The sequence below is a fragment of the Bombus terrestris genome, chromosome 9 (genome assembly GCF_910591885.1).
Source record: "Bombus terrestris chromosome 9, iyBomTerr1.2, whole genome shotgun sequence".
In the NCBI taxonomy this organism is placed as follows: Eukaryota; Metazoa; Arthropoda; class Insecta; order Hymenoptera; family Apidae; genus Bombus; species Bombus terrestris.
In genome coordinates, this window is record NC_063277.1 from 16,707,163 (window position 1) to 16,724,452 (window position 17,290).

At 37.3% G+C, this 17,290-nt stretch overlaps 1 protein-coding gene and 1 long non-coding RNA gene across 4 annotated transcripts in view; one reads left to right on the top strand and one right to left on the bottom strand.

Annotated features, from left to right (window-relative positions):
* LOC100643941 (connectin) overlaps positions 1 to 17,290 on the top strand; it is a 349,916-nt gene that overhangs the window by 116,958 nt on the left and 215,668 nt on the right. The gene's annotated exons all lie outside the window — the stretch shown is intronic.
* Positions 3,735 to 5,600, bottom strand: LOC125385673. The gene is made up of 3 exons (XR_007225196.1): positions 5,275 to 5,600; positions 4,946 to 5,196; positions 3,735 to 4,869 (listed from the first exon to the last, which is right to left on the bottom strand). It is a non-coding gene; the product is annotated as an uncharacterized LOC125385673 (long non-coding RNA).

Consider the following 17,290-nt stretch of genomic DNA (forward strand, 5'->3'; position numbering starts at 1 on the left):
GTAACTTTCATAAGCACGATCGATGCCAACCACGTATTACGACCTTTATCGCGCATTTTCTACCGATTACTTCTGCCGTCCCTTGGTTACCTGTTACTTTCTTAAAACTTTCGTCGATACGATATTGTATTTATTGCTCGAGAACGAGATAAGGAGACGAATGGCAGAGGCGTAAGTCTGAAACGTGGTTTAGGCGAGCTAGAGCTTCCTAATTTACCACTCCACCCTCGATGAGTTCAATTTTATACGTTCAAGTGCTTATTAGGGGGAAGAGATCGTTTGGACGCGAAGGGAAGTTTTGGAGGGTCGCTAGACTGAAAAGTGAACGTTCGCATAATTGTGACTGTGACTAGACCGTGTATGGACTAGCGGCGTGAAACCTGTGGATAATGATTTCCTATTATTAAATAAAATAATTGAGAATGTAGATACAATTTTTGGAAAATCTATGTGTTAAGTTTGTAGCAAATTAAAGTATTTGTAGGCGGTTGATAGTCTAGGTTGAACGAATTTGAATATAAAGGTTTGTCGATCGACGCGTAAATAACAACGCGATATAGACGAATAAATTTCTCAATTTATTCGCAGATCATTTGCACAAATTTTCCTTTAACCTCGCTCAAAAATTCTCCAAAATCGCTACATGATTGGAAACATCCCCAATTTTGTTTCCGATCCATGCCGCTTTTTATTGCACGGGCCAGCATTCGATCCAAAATAAAAAAGAAAAAGAGAAATATCGATAAAAAAGAGGAATATATGTGTAGTTGAAAGAATCCTGTGCGTTTTAACGCGCGTTTTGTGGGTTTGCGAAAAAGCGTGTGATCAGTGGAAAATGGAGCAGGCCCGCGCGGGAATAACGATCGTTATACCGTGTGGGACAAATAAACGGACCAGGTCTCGCTTTGATCGTTCATCCCAGGAGCGTGCGGTCGCGTTCGATTGCCGTGCGAGACCATAGCACACCAAACGAATCGCCATAAAGTAGTAAATTGCGCTAAATGGTGGCCCAGAATGCGTTAAGGGATGATCTAACGCACGTGGTTCGCCAGCGTGGACGCGTCTCGCTATCGATTATCCATTAGATATCCGGTTGTCGATAATTATCTCGGAGATTGAGTTTTTCTCGTTTCCTCGTTTGTGATGTGATTAATTACTATCTTTTGACGTAGCTTTATATTAGTATTTGGTTTCGAATTTTTCGCAGGCAAATTTCTTTCTTCGATTCTTTATCATTAAATTTGTATTCCTGTTGCTAAGGATTTCAAGTATTTGATTTAGCGATCGTATTATATAGTAGAGATACCGATAATTATACCAACTTTTGCAGACTTTTTGAATGCTTAAATTTGTTAAAAAATTAGACCAGGACCAATGGATGCCTTTCTTCATATTTACATTTCTATCGAAAAATATTTCGAATATTTCACTCAAAAATGAATTTGACGATATAGATATAAATAATAAACGCTCTGGAACTTTGTAGATTTATTGAAAGACTAGAACAGCGAAGAGCGATCAGACACGAACTCACGAGTCACTTTTCTCCGAATTTTTATATTTATTATAAAAGTTTTAAGTATTCGACCCAACGACGAATTCTTTAATACAATAGACACTCGATTAATATTCCAAAATCTCGTTACACTTTCTGAAAATCTAGAGCAGCGAAAGAATTAAATTTGAACAAATGACCCAGCTTTCCTACGGTACAGAGGACGTGAAAATTGCTCGAAAAGATATTAAAGTCATTGTAGCTTCGTATACTTACACATTGAGCGAAACAAACGTCGCATATACGTGCCAGTAAATCTCAAGAGGTTAAACCTCGTGATATAAACTGTAATAACAGCAATATTAATAGACGTAAGAAAGAATACTTCCGACGTGAGCATGGAACGTGTCAGAGTTTGTAGCCAGGCGAGTACCTCGTTCCCGTTTCACGAACCGGCTAGACGAGCGAGAAATTTATGGGCCACGGTTTCGCGGTCAGTCGTCGTACGCGTAAATCGCGAAAACACTTGCTTACGATATTCAGCGGAGCTTCGTAAATTCGAACGTACATCAGCAGCAGTTTTGTTGTATGAGAGCAAACAGGCTGAATACGTACCGTGCGTCATATGAGACAATTTCAGCGCACAAATTTGCTTTATACAACCCTACTACGCAAACGTTGTCCAATATGTCTCTCTGACGCGAATGCTTGTAAAATTTACTAGCCTTTATATTCTCATGAATCGATTGATCGATTAGTCTACGTAACGAGACAATGCGTTGCTTGTTGAAAATTCAAGCATCGAAAAATTAGGAATTCTCGAAATAAATAAAAATTAGAAATCGTAAAAATGGGATTTCGTCGTGCCAATTCGACCATAAATGTGAAATTAAGTAGCCGAAGAAAGAGCGAGTTATTAATTTAGTAACGTATATACACGCAAAGAAAGCAACTTTTTTGTATTTTTGAAATGGTGGCTTTTATGTGTATTTTAGTGGCCGTTTTATTCGAACTGGGTCAAACCTGTCCCTTTTCGCCATTCGTTCCTCATTCCGTTTACTATAGCTTTTTATTACATTCTTTTCTTATTACTTCTCGAGCGTGAAATTTATTTGTCCCCGACGAATCTCTTCGCAATACGAATTTCCCGGGAATTCTCGCTAATATCACCAACTATCTATAGATGTGTTTTTAGTTTAAAATAAATATTAAATAAATCATTCTCCGTTATCGAATATTTTTACGATATCTCGATATAACGCGGTAATTCTTAAGAAAATATTATTTTCATGTATGACTTTCCACATTTCGAAACAGCGAAAATCGTTCGCCACTTAAAGATACCAAAATCAGAGGAATATTAGCGTTCGAATCGAACATACCTACCCCAAATCGCAAAAACAAGTAAATTTATTTTTCTACAAATTTATTCCGCCAAATAAATACAACTTTGTTAATTTTACCGCCGAGTTTCCACGATAAAAGTAAAAACTCTAATTTGGCCGAGCAAGGATGCGCTATCTCTATCCTCAGATGGTGTCCACAAATTTTTATCAAATCCATGAAATATCGACGCGAATGTCGAAACATCCGCGAGCCAGGATTCCCCCAGTGACGGGAACGCAGACAATAAGTATGTACGACAGGTGTCCTTTAGGTATGAAACGTGATCTATGCTAGCTAGAGGCACGCGTCATAGCCGGAATCGATATCTGGAAGGTAACGCGTCCTTAGCCGATCGAACGACAGCTTGTACCGGAAGATTGAACGAGCACTTCGGCTTTTATTGTCCGTGGAACTTGCACCGACTACTCGAGGATCTCGGCGAGCAGTTCCAAGAACTGGCGTCCTGTATCCCGATAATATAATAGAAGTTGAGAAGTAGATAGGTTAGAAAAGGAGAGAAGAAAAAGTAGTGGAGCAGAAAGATGGAATAACAGCGATCAAGATCGAGTAACTGGTCGAAGAGCGAACTTCTCCCCTGGCTACAGATATTGACCTTTCTTGCTTCGAGGGTAGAGAATTCCGCGTGAAACTGACGAAAAATTGTTCTTCCATGTTTCTTCGTTTATCATCCGATCAGAGTCATCATACGGTATAATTAAATTCCAATGCTGTATCACGTAGGAAGAAAAGAATCGTTGCAATGTTTATCCGAAGAGAATTAAAGATTCTATAACTCTGAGAGTGCTATCAACGGTATCGTCGATATTTCAAGGTTCTCAACGAAGATGCCGGCTGTTTGACAGCAAACATTTACAATATCGTATCGACGATACATATTTATGGCCACTATATCTTTTGCATACAATGTATCGAATGTATGGGTCGTCGTGTCTCAAACCTCAATCCTTTAAAGATACGCAAGACCCACGAACACACCGAAGGATTTCGCATGGCGATCGATTCTGTGAAACGAAGCGTTCTGGAAATTAACGCCAGGTCGTCGCGCAGTCCAGGACCGTTGTTTGACATTAGTGTAATGCACGTTGTAACGGCCGTTGTAATACGTGACCGAGTGTGAATTATACGCCGACAAAGGGCCACGCCGGGAATCCGAAATGGCAGCCGCGTCCCGCGTGATTTACAGAACCGCCCGTGCTCGCCTAAACTCTCTCTTTCTCTTGCGCGCGCGCACGCCTCTCTTTGTCTCTGTTCCACTCCAGTGTTCAAGCACTTCGAGATTGAATTGCAGAAATGACGCCCCTGAGGAAGTCGAACGAACAAAGGAACGAGGCTCGCGAACTCGCGAAACTGATACCCGGTCCTGGATGATTTGTTGAACGAGGTGAACTGACGGGGTGGTTCCGTGGCGCGAAATGCGAGCTGATGATGCGTGCAGCAGCCGCAGCGATTAGATGGTGGGAAATTATGCGAAACCCTCTGTCAAGACTTGAAAACTTGGAGACAGGTGCAGCGAGAATTCCGAGAATTGGTTAGGAATTATTGTTCGGAATTGAATGTCGTTTCAACTCTTCGAACTTTCCTTAGTGCCGCTATAGTGACATTAATAACGTGGAAATTGACTGTTGTATTGTTTCCATTGATAAAAGATGCCAAAAGCAATTGTACATATGTAAATTTACAGACATCTACAAGCTTAGTCTTTCCGGCGAAAAGTCTTCGGATTTTATGATCTTTTCGCGAAAACTTATTCGACACACCCGATATACGCAATAAATAAAAATCGAAGAAAACGCAGTTAAAAACAGGAAAAGATCACACTTGCTAAATGGTCAATTTTAAATTTCCAGAAAACATAGTACGAGATAAAAATTTGTCGGAAGAACAAATTTCCTATAAATGCGACGATAGAAAGTCCCTTCTCGATGAAAATTAGAGACGGTCTCCGTGACTAGACATCTTCTATATTTCTGGAAACCAAAAATAAAATAAATACGAAACTCGAGGTCAAAGTAAACGAACTATTTAGGGACGTTGACAAGGAACCTCTGGTTTTCTTTGAGGGCTCTATACTCGTCCCGACAGTCTGAAGTTCGATCCCGTTGGAAAAAGATCGTTGCATGTTTTAATGAGCCAGTAATTGAAGTTTGATGTTTGCCGCGAATCGCTGGAATATTCATGCAACTCTGGACATTCTGGTGGGCCGCATGGAAATTTCCAGGCTAGTCGATTACCAAAGTGATTCCCGATGGCCGCCGTCGATTCCCATCGGACGGACGCTGTCCAACTTAGCAAAGCTAATTAGCATAACAATTAGTCAATTAATTAAACCGATGTACCTATAGTCATTGTCAGTGCAATTGATTAGTACTTACCACCCAACTGGAACCCCCGACAACGATCTCTACGCGTTACTCGATCACGCCCACGTGTTTCCCCTTTGTTACTTTCACTTCCGACTTGTTTGCGTCCAACGTACTTTTCCTTTAAATTGACTTCCTTTATCTATTTTTCGTTTATTTATTTATTCGTTATCGTAAACTCCTATCAGTGTTTTGCAGGTCTAAAGCGAGTACGATTCATACTAATTCGACCGGACGTATCTCACGAGTTGGCCCCATAAAGTAACGTTCATTTAAATTAAACGATGTACCGTTTGCTCCGTGTCAAAGTTATCCACGCGCAGTTGAAGTAAAATGCAGTTACGAAAGGATGTTATCAGTTTGAACGTAAAGCAAAAATTTGAAACTGTGGAACATCGTTGCAAGATCATTGACAAATAATATAAAAATTAACGGACCAAGAATCGTTGGGATTAAAAAATATTCAACGGTGACTTTGTTGCTTTCAATTGAAAGATTCCCAACTTGAGCCTCTTAAACGAGGAAAGAATTTAATATTTCGTCGAGTTTCGTAAAATTGGAATTTTTGGGATTGTTAGGTTCAAGGAACATTTGATGATTATGTTTCTTTTATAGAGAAGTTGAAGAGGAAGAGATGATTTTGTTTCTTTTATAGGACAGATTTGCAATTTCAATTGCTCAAAAAGAAACGAATGCGATGGAAGTGTAATTTTACCTGAACGGAGGTAACAATCAAACGATGTTAAATTAGATCAAGATCAAAATTGCATGCAATGTTCCAAAATAACAAACACGCGACGATTCAAGACACGAACCTCTGAGTCTATTCCACTGGCAACCCTAATTTTACGCGAGTTAATCTCAGCGTCTGGATGGTCCTCGAAAGCACATACAAGCATGAAAACGAATCTGTACTTACTACTCGTTAATTACGCGAACTTGCCTCTCCTTGGTCTACGTAAGAGGTTTAAATTCATTCTGCTAGTTGGGCCACCTATTACACAAGTCTCCGATCATATTCAACACAGAAAAAAACTTTGTTGGGAAATGTTTCAAAATTTACATTACGCGAAAACTCAATTTTCGGTAGAACAAAGCCTGGAACAAAAGAAACGTTATTCCACATTTTCGACTTATTTTTCCACGTAGAATCACTCCCTAGTCGGTTAACCACGTTATGCGAGTTAGCTTATATACTTGAGATACTTAAGATAATAAAAAGATCGTCTACAGGATTTTTCTTCGTATTTTCCTTCGACTGGTTCATTACTGTTTCGAATTTATCTTATCGACGTTCTGGCGCAAAAGGGAGAAAAGATTCTAACTATCAAGTACAAAGAGACAGAGACATTTCACTGTACACGCACTGCGGAAACATGTTCGTAAAGCCGCAATTCTTGCTGCTTAGCCAAGATAAACCCGGAACAATAAGCGTTCCTATTTTCGTCGTCGATTTTACTTGAAACAGACATTTAATTTAATAACGCCAGTATCTCGCAGCTATTTTGGTCCGGTGTGTTAACGTCTCATACAAGTTTCGTTGATTAATAATAGAAAAGATTCGCTTGTTCAAAAGATTTGTAAACTATCTTTCTTAGAAGAGGAATTGATAGCGATTCAAAATACGAAAAAGAAGGAACATTTGTTACGATATAATTCATTCCTATTTATACATTCACCGTTGTCTTTGTCCATTCAATTCGATCTGAAATTTAAAGTTGTTCATAGTTTCCCCCAAAGCTGATCAAACGCCTATCAACTGAAACGATTTTCTTTCGCTTCACCGACGAATCCGTTTCTTTTTAATGAAATTCTCGAACATTTAAAAATTCAATTGTAAACGCTGCTGATTATCGTTTAGTTCACTGATTACAAGATGTAGCGTGTCAATGGAGAATCGAGATGATAATCTGAACGCGTAGCATGAAACAGACTGTCATGTTACGATTCCACGTAGAAGCGGTGTTGCGTGCAGACATTTTTAATGGCCGCGTGGAATTGCAAATGCATTGCCGCCGGCATTGTCGCTTTTTCTTTCTCTTCTTTGCGTTTCTCTTATTTATCGTGGAACAAGCAGCACCCCTCCTATTGGATAAAGTATATAGAGACGAGCTGCGACGTGCTTTCGTCGACTTACCCACAGCTAAATCAACGTTTTCAAATACCTCTTAGTAATCATCATACACGAGAGCATGAGAACGGAAGATACGCGAGGCTCAGAAAGGAATGTCCCGCGAGGAATTGTCGAAACAAACGCAGTAACGAAGCTCCTGTTCGTAATACGTGGATTTTAACGACACATGTTCCGAGCCATGGGACATTGTTAATTATTCGAGCAAACGGTGGAATTTATGGTGGACAATTTTAGAAGCAAATAGCTTAATTTTGGAAATAAGCGATTGGAAGGATATAGGTAGAAAGGAAAGAGAAGAAAGGAAATGACTCTGTTCGCAAAATACGATATTTGATTTTAACGTGTTACTCGAACTAAAGATCCCGATACCTGCTTTTTCACATGAAAAAGTATTTAAGTTGGGAGAAAGCTAGAAAGATCTGATACAGATCAGATATAGCGTACTATACAGTACTTTGAACGAGGCAGCACTTTCGTACCTTGGAAACATGTGAATTCGATTCCTGAAACAGTATATCAAGTATTTCGAAACCTTTTGTGCAACAGGACTTGTATCGTCTTTCGCGAAAGTACATTTTAGATTCTTTGTCCAGATCCCAACTTCCCAAATATTATTTGTTCTTGAAAGTATACGGTTACTTCAAGTATTTCTCTTTCTGAAACGTTCCGGAATAAATTTTCTTCTCAATTTTACATCTTTTACATTAAAATTCTCTTGAACGTCTTGAAATTCTTTCAGAGATTTTTTAGTGTTCTTTAACCAATAAAGCCCGTCGACGAACAGAAATGTCGATGACACGGGAGATAACGTTTTGACAGCGTCTTCGAAGACCGAAGAGGATCGACATCGATTCCTGAGACAGGCGCTCAGATCGCGCATTTACTTTCACAGATCTAGCAATGTCAACGGACTTCCTTATCGCTACATTTCCCGTTTATCGAGTATATAAAAGGGAAATTTCAAAAGAGGTTACGCTACTGCCGGATGACAGTCATTCGAGTAAGAAATAAAAGTTTTTACGAGAAATCAGAAGCCTTTCTACGAAGGTAACAGTATCCGATGTATATGTTGTCAGTAATTAAACGATAAAGAATAAAGTCTAAACTTGAAATCAATAGGTCGAGAAAATATAGTTTCATTGTTCGATCATGACTGGTATACAATTTCAGAATGATATCTTTCTATTTTTATTATTCTCTTTTTATTCGATGTACGTTCTAAATTATTAATTTATCTAGTTGATCGCTGTCCTTTAAAAATTGTTTAATAAATTAACATATATATGACGTACCTTTAACGAAACTAGCTCATTTTTTATTTAACAGATCAATAAAAGAGGAACCATCTTCTTTAACAATCACTATCTTTATGTCGTGGAATTAAAATTGAGTATTTTTTGAGAAAGAAGAGAAAAAAAGAAATGTCATCGTAATTTGCAGCTTTTCAAAAGAATCTCTACGAAAAGGAAGGAACGATACAAGATCAGTAAAGTACGCACATCGTATTAAACCAACGCTTGTTACAAATTTCTGTCAAAATTTCACCGATTCATAATGTGTTAAAATAATTGTTATCGATCGAATACTAGAGAACTTCTCACATACTTTTTGCAAGCGATAGGAAAAAATAACGATTCTCTTTGTAAATCGAACGAAGAGGATGTTTCAGTGTTTTGTTAAATTGACTGAATTGCATTGAACATTCAGGGAGGAATTGGTTTCGACGGATTACCTAGGGGGTTCGATCGTTTCTCGACACCACGGGAATTGTCGAACGCATTGTGCCCTCCCCCTCTCTCTCTCGTAGCATTGCGTATGACACGCGTGCTTGAACCTCGAATTTCCTCACGCAATAACTGAAATAGAATACAAACGCGACATATCAGTGATGGCCATCTACGTCAGGAAATTAACTCGACTAGTAACCTAGATACAGAGGAATGATATCAATGCCGCGTTGAAAGTAACACATCGCGAAAATCAGACTGAATCTGTGGAAATGCTTTCGTTTGAAGCATCCATTTAGCATAACTAGTATAACGCCGTACAACGAATAACAAAGTTAAAACGTTTTACTGCTATATGCAATCTTGAAATCTTTCAACTCTTAAAAATATTAGTTTATCGCGTTGCAAGGGAAGATTTTGGAATTCAAATTTGAAAATTCAAATTTAAAAATTCAAATTCGAAAATTCAAATTTAAAAATTCAAATTTGAAAATTCAAATTTAAAAGTTCAAATTTGAAAATTTAAAAATTCAAATTTAAAAATTCAAATTTGATAATTTAAAAATTCAAATTTGAAAATTCAAATTTAAAAGTTCAAATTTGAAAATTTGTAAACTCAAATTTAAAAATTCAAATTTCAAAATTTAAAAATTCAAATTTGAAAATTCAAATTTAAAAATTCAAATTTAAAAGTTCAAATTTAAAAGTTCAAATTTAAAAGTTCAAATTTAAAAATTCAAATTTGAAAATTTAAAAATTCAAATTTGAAAAATCGTCTTCAAACATTCTCAATCTTTTTCTGCAAATTGCTTAGAACACATAATACTTATTACGCGTCATCTTTAAGTTATCAATTCACTTTTCAAAATTTTTTTGATCGTATAATAATTGTTACACGTTCTACCCGTATTTTCACAAAAATATATTTACACATCAAAAGAACGAAGCAAAGCGCAGCAACGTACAACAGTCGCCGCTTTAACCTCAAACAGGAGGCAACCCTCGTTCGTCCATCGGCTGCCCAACATGAGCACACCCTCGTGTACTCAACTTCACTTGGAACCTCGACCTCTCTGTTCTTTTCCGATAAAAGTGCCGCCCCAGGTAACTCAGTTTCACCATTCGATGTCTAAGTGTCGTCCAGCGGCCGTAATCAGAACACTTACCGGGCGTGGAGGCGACCTTTCCGGTTCGATCGGGAAGTTTTCCATCCGTCTGGATTCCATTTGAGAGCGGCTCTCGTCGAGTTCCGTCGAGTAGGAAGCTTCTTCGCATAATTTCCATCGGTCGTCGACCGAGACGCGGTTGGAGAGAAGACGACGGTTAGGTGGAACCGGAAAAAACCTCGCGTATAATTCGAGTCACGGAGCGCGAAGAAAAGTTCGAAGCATGGCTAGTCGAAGGCGCAAAAAGACCGGCGCTAATATGAATTTATACGGGCTTGCGTTTGCCCTGCGATCCGTTATCTCACCAACAGCTTTACAACCGGATGTTTCGAGCGATGGTCCAAGTCACGTGCTGCTGCGGATCGAAGATAACTCGCGTCCTATTGCCGGAAGAACGGAAATTGTGCGTTCCGTGGATGTGGATCACGAAATAGATTCTTCCCTTTGTAATACATTTTTAATAATTCAATAAGGCCGATAATCTTATTGTTTTATTTCGTACCAAACGAGATAATCTATCGCGGAGGATATTAGATAATCGATTTTTATTTGGCGTTGTTTAGAATTTACTTTGGAGTACGGGATATCTTTGAGACGGGGATATTTTATCCATAAGAAACGTCCGTAATTTGATCCTCTTTTCTAAAATCGACAGATGTACCCTTTCACCACGATAGCGATAAATCAAGAACAGAAAAAACTCATACCATTCTACTCATTGTCAGTGATAGATGAAAGAGAACAATGGTTCGTTTGTTTCATAGTGTATCACGTGACATAGCCTTCGGTGAAAGTTTTTTGTTATAATCGGTTTTTATATGGAGTAATTTATGATTTAATTGTGATAGGAGAAATTTCATAAATGAAAAAGTTTGATATATGAAGAAGCTTCGTCCATTATCTTTGTTTGATATCGACGATCCTTTTATGCTTTATAGGGTATTACAACAAATAATTTTTTGTCAAGCACACCGATTATATTCGATTTCTCTCTGATTCACGATTTAATTTTCATACGAGACATTTTATTATGACAAGATCCTTTTATCATCTTTGGTCATTCGAGAGATACTAAATATTTTGTTGCGATACGATGAAGACACTGAATGTGTTTTAGCGTGGGCGACACGACGGTAATAAGAGGAATTATTGGTAATTGATATTGATTGGTCTATTCTTAGAGTATACGTGTCATTATATGATCCTATAATGAACTTTATGGCATTACCAGCTGTAGTATATAACACGATGAAGCTGAAGACTCGACTTATATTCTTTCACTTACTTTTACGTAAAACTACGTGTAAGAAAGTCTTTTCTCTATGTATCTTACCACTACGATAGTAATAAATCAAGGAAAGAAAAAAGTTGCACCATTCTATTCATTGTCAGAGATAGATGAAAGAGAAAGAGTTCTTGTCCAACCAGTTACATGTGAGCGACAAACGAAAGCTTCGTCCATGTTGTTTTTGCAGAGCAACAGCTACAACGATAGGTGTATAACTGCTTACAAGCTAAGACACCGTAAGACAGAAAGCACTCACTGAAGTAAGATCCTGACAAATATAGTATACCCTCGAGTAAACAGCTTCACTGACTCGGCTAACTTCCTTACGGGCTGGTTCAGAGTAAGGCGTAGTCATATATCTGGTGTGAAAATAACAGAGATACGTTACAGCATTCAATTATCATGCCGTGTTGCGAGAAACTTGAATTTATCAAATTTTCAAGACAACGGCGACTCGAAGTTTGCTAATATTCTTAATTTCCAGAGCCTCTTTACGTATTAATTTTACAATTTTACTTAAATTTAAACTTACTTATTCGAGTATATATGGACTCTTTTACTTTGTGACCTTTGTTAAGTTTCACCAATTTCTCAAAGATACTACGAACATGTAATCCATTCTCTGTATCTGTAAATAATGTAGATCTAAAAAGAAAAAAAGGAAAGAAAGAAGAAAGAAAAGAAAGAAATAGGCGCGCGAAAGGGAGAATACGAATTCGCCGAATTGCAACGTCGTTCGCTTCAAAGACGCATTATAGAATTTCGTCAGTTCGCTCGCAGTATTTTGCCCCCTTTTCTCGTCGCAGCTTCTTTCTGTGAAAAAGTATGAAGGAATAGGAGAGAAGAGAAAACGCCATTTTCCGAGAGTTCGCTCTCGCGATTCAGAAAATCTCGTTGTTCGCGAAGAAAAGGATGCATCTACGCATCGCTCACGCCCGCTCCGTTGGACCGTCAGTTTGAGAAAATTGCACGGAGAATTTTCATTTTCTTTAAGCTCGCTCTTCTCACGGTTACTTCCTCGGAATGGCCGGAGCCAGTTAAAATGTAGACTTTAAATCAGCATCGTTCTCTATTGTTTCTCTCCATTCCACTAAGTACATCGTCGTCCAAAAGTTTGGGTATTAAAATAAATTAAGAAAAAAATAATTGTAATTCGTGCTTTTTGAAATGTTTGTCTAAATGAATAGGTTTGTGTATCTCGTCAGGTTTCAAGAAACCTGATTTGTTAAATTTATCTCTGACACTCTCTTTTATTATATTCTTTAACCTTGTTGTAATCTTTTTATCGATTTTTTATTTCAATCTTATTCTTGTTTCAACACGAATAGTAAATGAACATAATGAGAAAAGCGGTCCAACTCTCTGACCAATATTTTCTTCTTCCTCCTTTCAGTCCCATTTCAAACAATGAATTTTACGTGGCTTTCACGTGAACAGAATCGTGATCAAATAATTTTATTAATTTTCTCAAAATCACATTTTTCCTTTTCCCTTGGAATCTTTCAACGTTCACGTTACCCTTCCAACGTTTTATCGTTTTATCGATATAAATCGAAGGTGTAACGTTTTAACGCGTCTGTTTCATCCCCTTTCGGATCTTGAAATAATTAGATGTAATCCCGATAACGTCTTTCATAGCATGATAAATTGCCAGACTGCGTTATTCGTCTCTTAAAATCCAATCTATAAAATTTTCTCATAGAAGCTTGAAACGAATCAATACAGAACGATTCAAGAACGACGATCATCGACGGATCAATAATTCGATTATTCTACGCGGAAAAAAAGTAAAAGTTAGATCACGAAGCTGCCAGAGTTAAACATAAGTGGTTTCCAACAGGAAAATCCTCCAACGCCCGCATCAGTTTTGTCTTTCGCAGTTTGTGTAGGTTAAAGGTAATCCTTGCTTAAGCAGAAAACGAACGAGACGAGTTAAGGGTTGAATTACTTGAGTGCGCAAATTAGGAGCGGTCCTTAGGCCCTTGTTTAATTTGGCAACCCCTTATGTCAGCCACGGTCTCCTAAGGTACACACGTTCCGGAAGGTTTGCCTTGGCCTCCCTACCGCTTGTTTTCCGCAACCCTTTCTTCCCTGTGCTACTTCTTCTTCATGTTTTATTAATTATGTATTCTGTTCTTTAGCTTCTTCGTAAGTGGGTCATTAGTGGTTAATTGGCTTATTGTTATTTTAGTTTTCTAGTTTGATTATTTTATATAAATTTATTATAAATAAATATGGAATAATAAGTAACTAGTGAAATTTAAAAAAATCTGTACATTGTATTCGTAAATGTCCTTTCTCGGTTGTAGTAAGCATCTTATAATTTCTATTAATTTTTCTTTACTCCTGTTTCTATATTTTCGTACTCTTTAGCACCGTTTTTCCCATTTTAATATCCTTATTAACCGTTGCATTCCTTATTTTCAATCGTAGAAAGATTCTCTACGTTTCATTCGTAAAAATTCTTATCTACCCTATTAGCATTTTATAATTTTTATTAATTTTCCTTTACCTTTTACCCTGCCGTATTCTCTACCTTTTCCTTTTAACTATATTCATATTTTTATTAACCGTTCCGTTCTTCCATTAGCCGTGCCCCCATCTTTTTAAAAAATTCCTGACATTTTATCCATAAATTCTTTTCCTTAGCTTTTCTATTATACTTTTTATTATCATTTCCAATTACCTTATTATTCTATTCGCTCGTAGGTTTATTTTGCTTCTGCTTTCCGCTTTCATCTCCACCGATTCTCCTTTTTGTCCATTTCCTGCCTCTGTTTCGTCTCTCTTCTCTCCGTTCGTTTTCTCAGTTTCCACCCTCTACCCTCTTGGATCCCTTTCCCTCTTTGTTTACGCAAATTCAAGTTCCCAGCAATTCTACGCCACGGACAGAACATCCTGGTGTATCCAAGAGACAAGTACAAGGCAATAGTCGGACAGATTCCATCCTCTTCTCTGCCGTGAAGGTCTCGGATTCCTTAATCACGGTGCATAGAAGCGCTCAGCTTTATGCAATTATTGTAATTGTACTTGCTTATGAATAATTCCCCTTTGACGGGACTGTTAGCCAGCTGAACGTCGTCCCATAATTTATCGGGTTCAATTGAATCCCTTCTTCGAAATTCAGCGTCTTGTTGGCTTGTCGCGATGTGGCATTTTAATGAGCTACACAATTCGTAATCCTTTAATATGATTCGCTAATGAACAACTGGTATACTTTACGCGAGCATGTTCTGATATTGTGCTGAATGGGACGAAGTTTTGTTAAGGAATTCAGGAGGGAAGCAGGAATTTGAAATTATTCCGAAGATATGACAGGAAGATATGTACTACCTATTTTAGACAGCTATCAGCCCTCTTTTATTTCACGCGATGGAGTGACGTTATTCGGTCATCTATGCAAACTTTCGCAGCTTCGAAGCGTTCATTTTGAAAGAATATAGTCGTTTCACGTTCTTGACACTTTACCTTAAATACTTTGTATTTAACATTTTGTATTTTTGATCGTTGTACGCGACATCTTTTTCTCATTTTTTCTTATTAATTTGTTCGAACTCAGCTAACTGAAATAACTTTACCTCACCCTAGATCTATTTCATCGAATTCTTAATTTTGCTGTGGTACAAAATAGAAAAATCGTTAATGAAGATATTACGAAAATTCGAAATTGTTAGAGAACTTTCTTACTATTTGTTTGAATTGGAAATAAATTATTTTAGAAACTTCTTATCCGAATTCATTTCGTACTTTAACAAGGATTTTTTAAATTTACGTCGTGCTTGTTTTTAACTTAAATGCCCTTCGATGCAATACGCCTCGCTTAAAATGCGAATCAAGAATTTTACGTTCGCCATTACGACAGAGAATCGTCAGGAATCTCTATTGTTGCCAACATCGTTCGTCCTCTCAAATTTTGTCACGTATCGGGAGAAACGTAAAAAGAACATCGAGATATCGTCAGGATTTTCGGTCGTTTAGTTCTTTAATCGCGATTTACATGAACGCTCATGGCACGGAATTATAATTAATAACGTCTAATTCGAGCACGGTGCAGAAATTAACCGATTCGCCGTACGATTCTTCCTTCTTTCTGCTCTTGTTCTTCAAATATCGAGCGTAACTTCTACATAACTAGGAATATTATTTTTATATAATATACAAGAAAAATTGAAACTTTGTTGAAATTAAAATGCTATTTTAAAAAGTCATTAAATATTCTACTGAAAATTTATATTAAAATTACATCAAGTCGCGGAAAAGAATTTTCAAGCGGAAATGTCGAAATATATGTAACACTTGCATGAAATATAAAAATCATCTGTCTTATTATTCATGTTCCTCTTCCTCTAAGTTTATCATAACTTCCAATGAATCGTTTTACGAACGTTTCTATAATCGATTATTGTTAAAATAATTAGATCAACGTTTATCGGAAATTAAAAGGGTTCAACTCTTATAAGAAATATCGTACATTTCATTTTTATTGTAATCCAATTACGATTCCATAAAAGATACATAGTTAAAATGGCTAAATATGTGAACATTACATTTGTAATTTAACATTAAGACCTCTTTCTTCTCTCACCAGGAGAATCATAAATTCGCCCTGGAAAATGCTAAGGATTGATAAAAATTGCCAGAGTTCCTTTTACCTTCACTGCCACGCTGGTTTCAAAAATTTAAATTCGTTGAATATTAAAAGATTTCTAGTCGCGCTAGTACGAGTAGTTCGGCAAACAAAATTCCAATTGGTCGGGCAAAGGCGATTGAAATGCTGCGTCGGAAGTGCAGCGCCGACACCGGTCTCTCTGTGTGTGTGTGTGTATGTAAAAGGTATTAAAAACGCTTTTTGACATTCTGTAACGATTACACTCGCGGCGCCGATACTTTAAACTACGAAACGGCCGTTCAATTTAGCGCATAAGCGTTTTTTGGTCGTTTAAATAAATTTCATACAGTCGAAGTGAGCTGGAGCTCGCCGATCACCCGTGCAAAAAATTCTACGTAAATCACGATGTACCACGCTCTAATATCCGACAGTTCCAAATATTTTCACCTGTGCGCATTAGCCGACAGGTTATTTCATACCAATGTTTTATAGTCGACCTGATCACAGCTGTCATCCGACGACGATATTTCTCGTCGACGAGGAATTTTTTATTTTGCTGACTTTTCGAGATATAACGGACTAAGAGCACTTAATCGAACGATATAGTAATCTCTATGGCAATAACGAGGTCCTAAATTAACGCATATACGAATAACGGCTAAGCGGAATATAAATGTCATTCGATATTTGTTTGATATAAGCGTTTATACGATTTATCTTTTTTTTCATTTCTGGAAAATAATATATTTTAATCAGCCGATCCATCGTTAATAACAAGATCCACTTTGAATACCATCGTGTAGACTCTTTTGGTAAGAGACGATGTAATTTGGTAAAAGTAAACGTGAATTTTAAGCTCGGACGAGGTGATGCGTGTGCCTCGACTTAAATTTCGATCGAAGGAAAAGAATAGGCCAGCGATAAGATTTGTGAGCGACGGAAAGAGAAAAAATAATACATCGACCCAAAATAAAATTTCAGCAATAAAATGTGGTTGAAAGTAAAGGTTCGAGTAAAGAATTTTTGGAAAATAGGAGAACGGGGCACCGGTAGAAAAAAATAATGAGTAGAAAATAAATAGAATTTCTGTGATAAAAATATAGG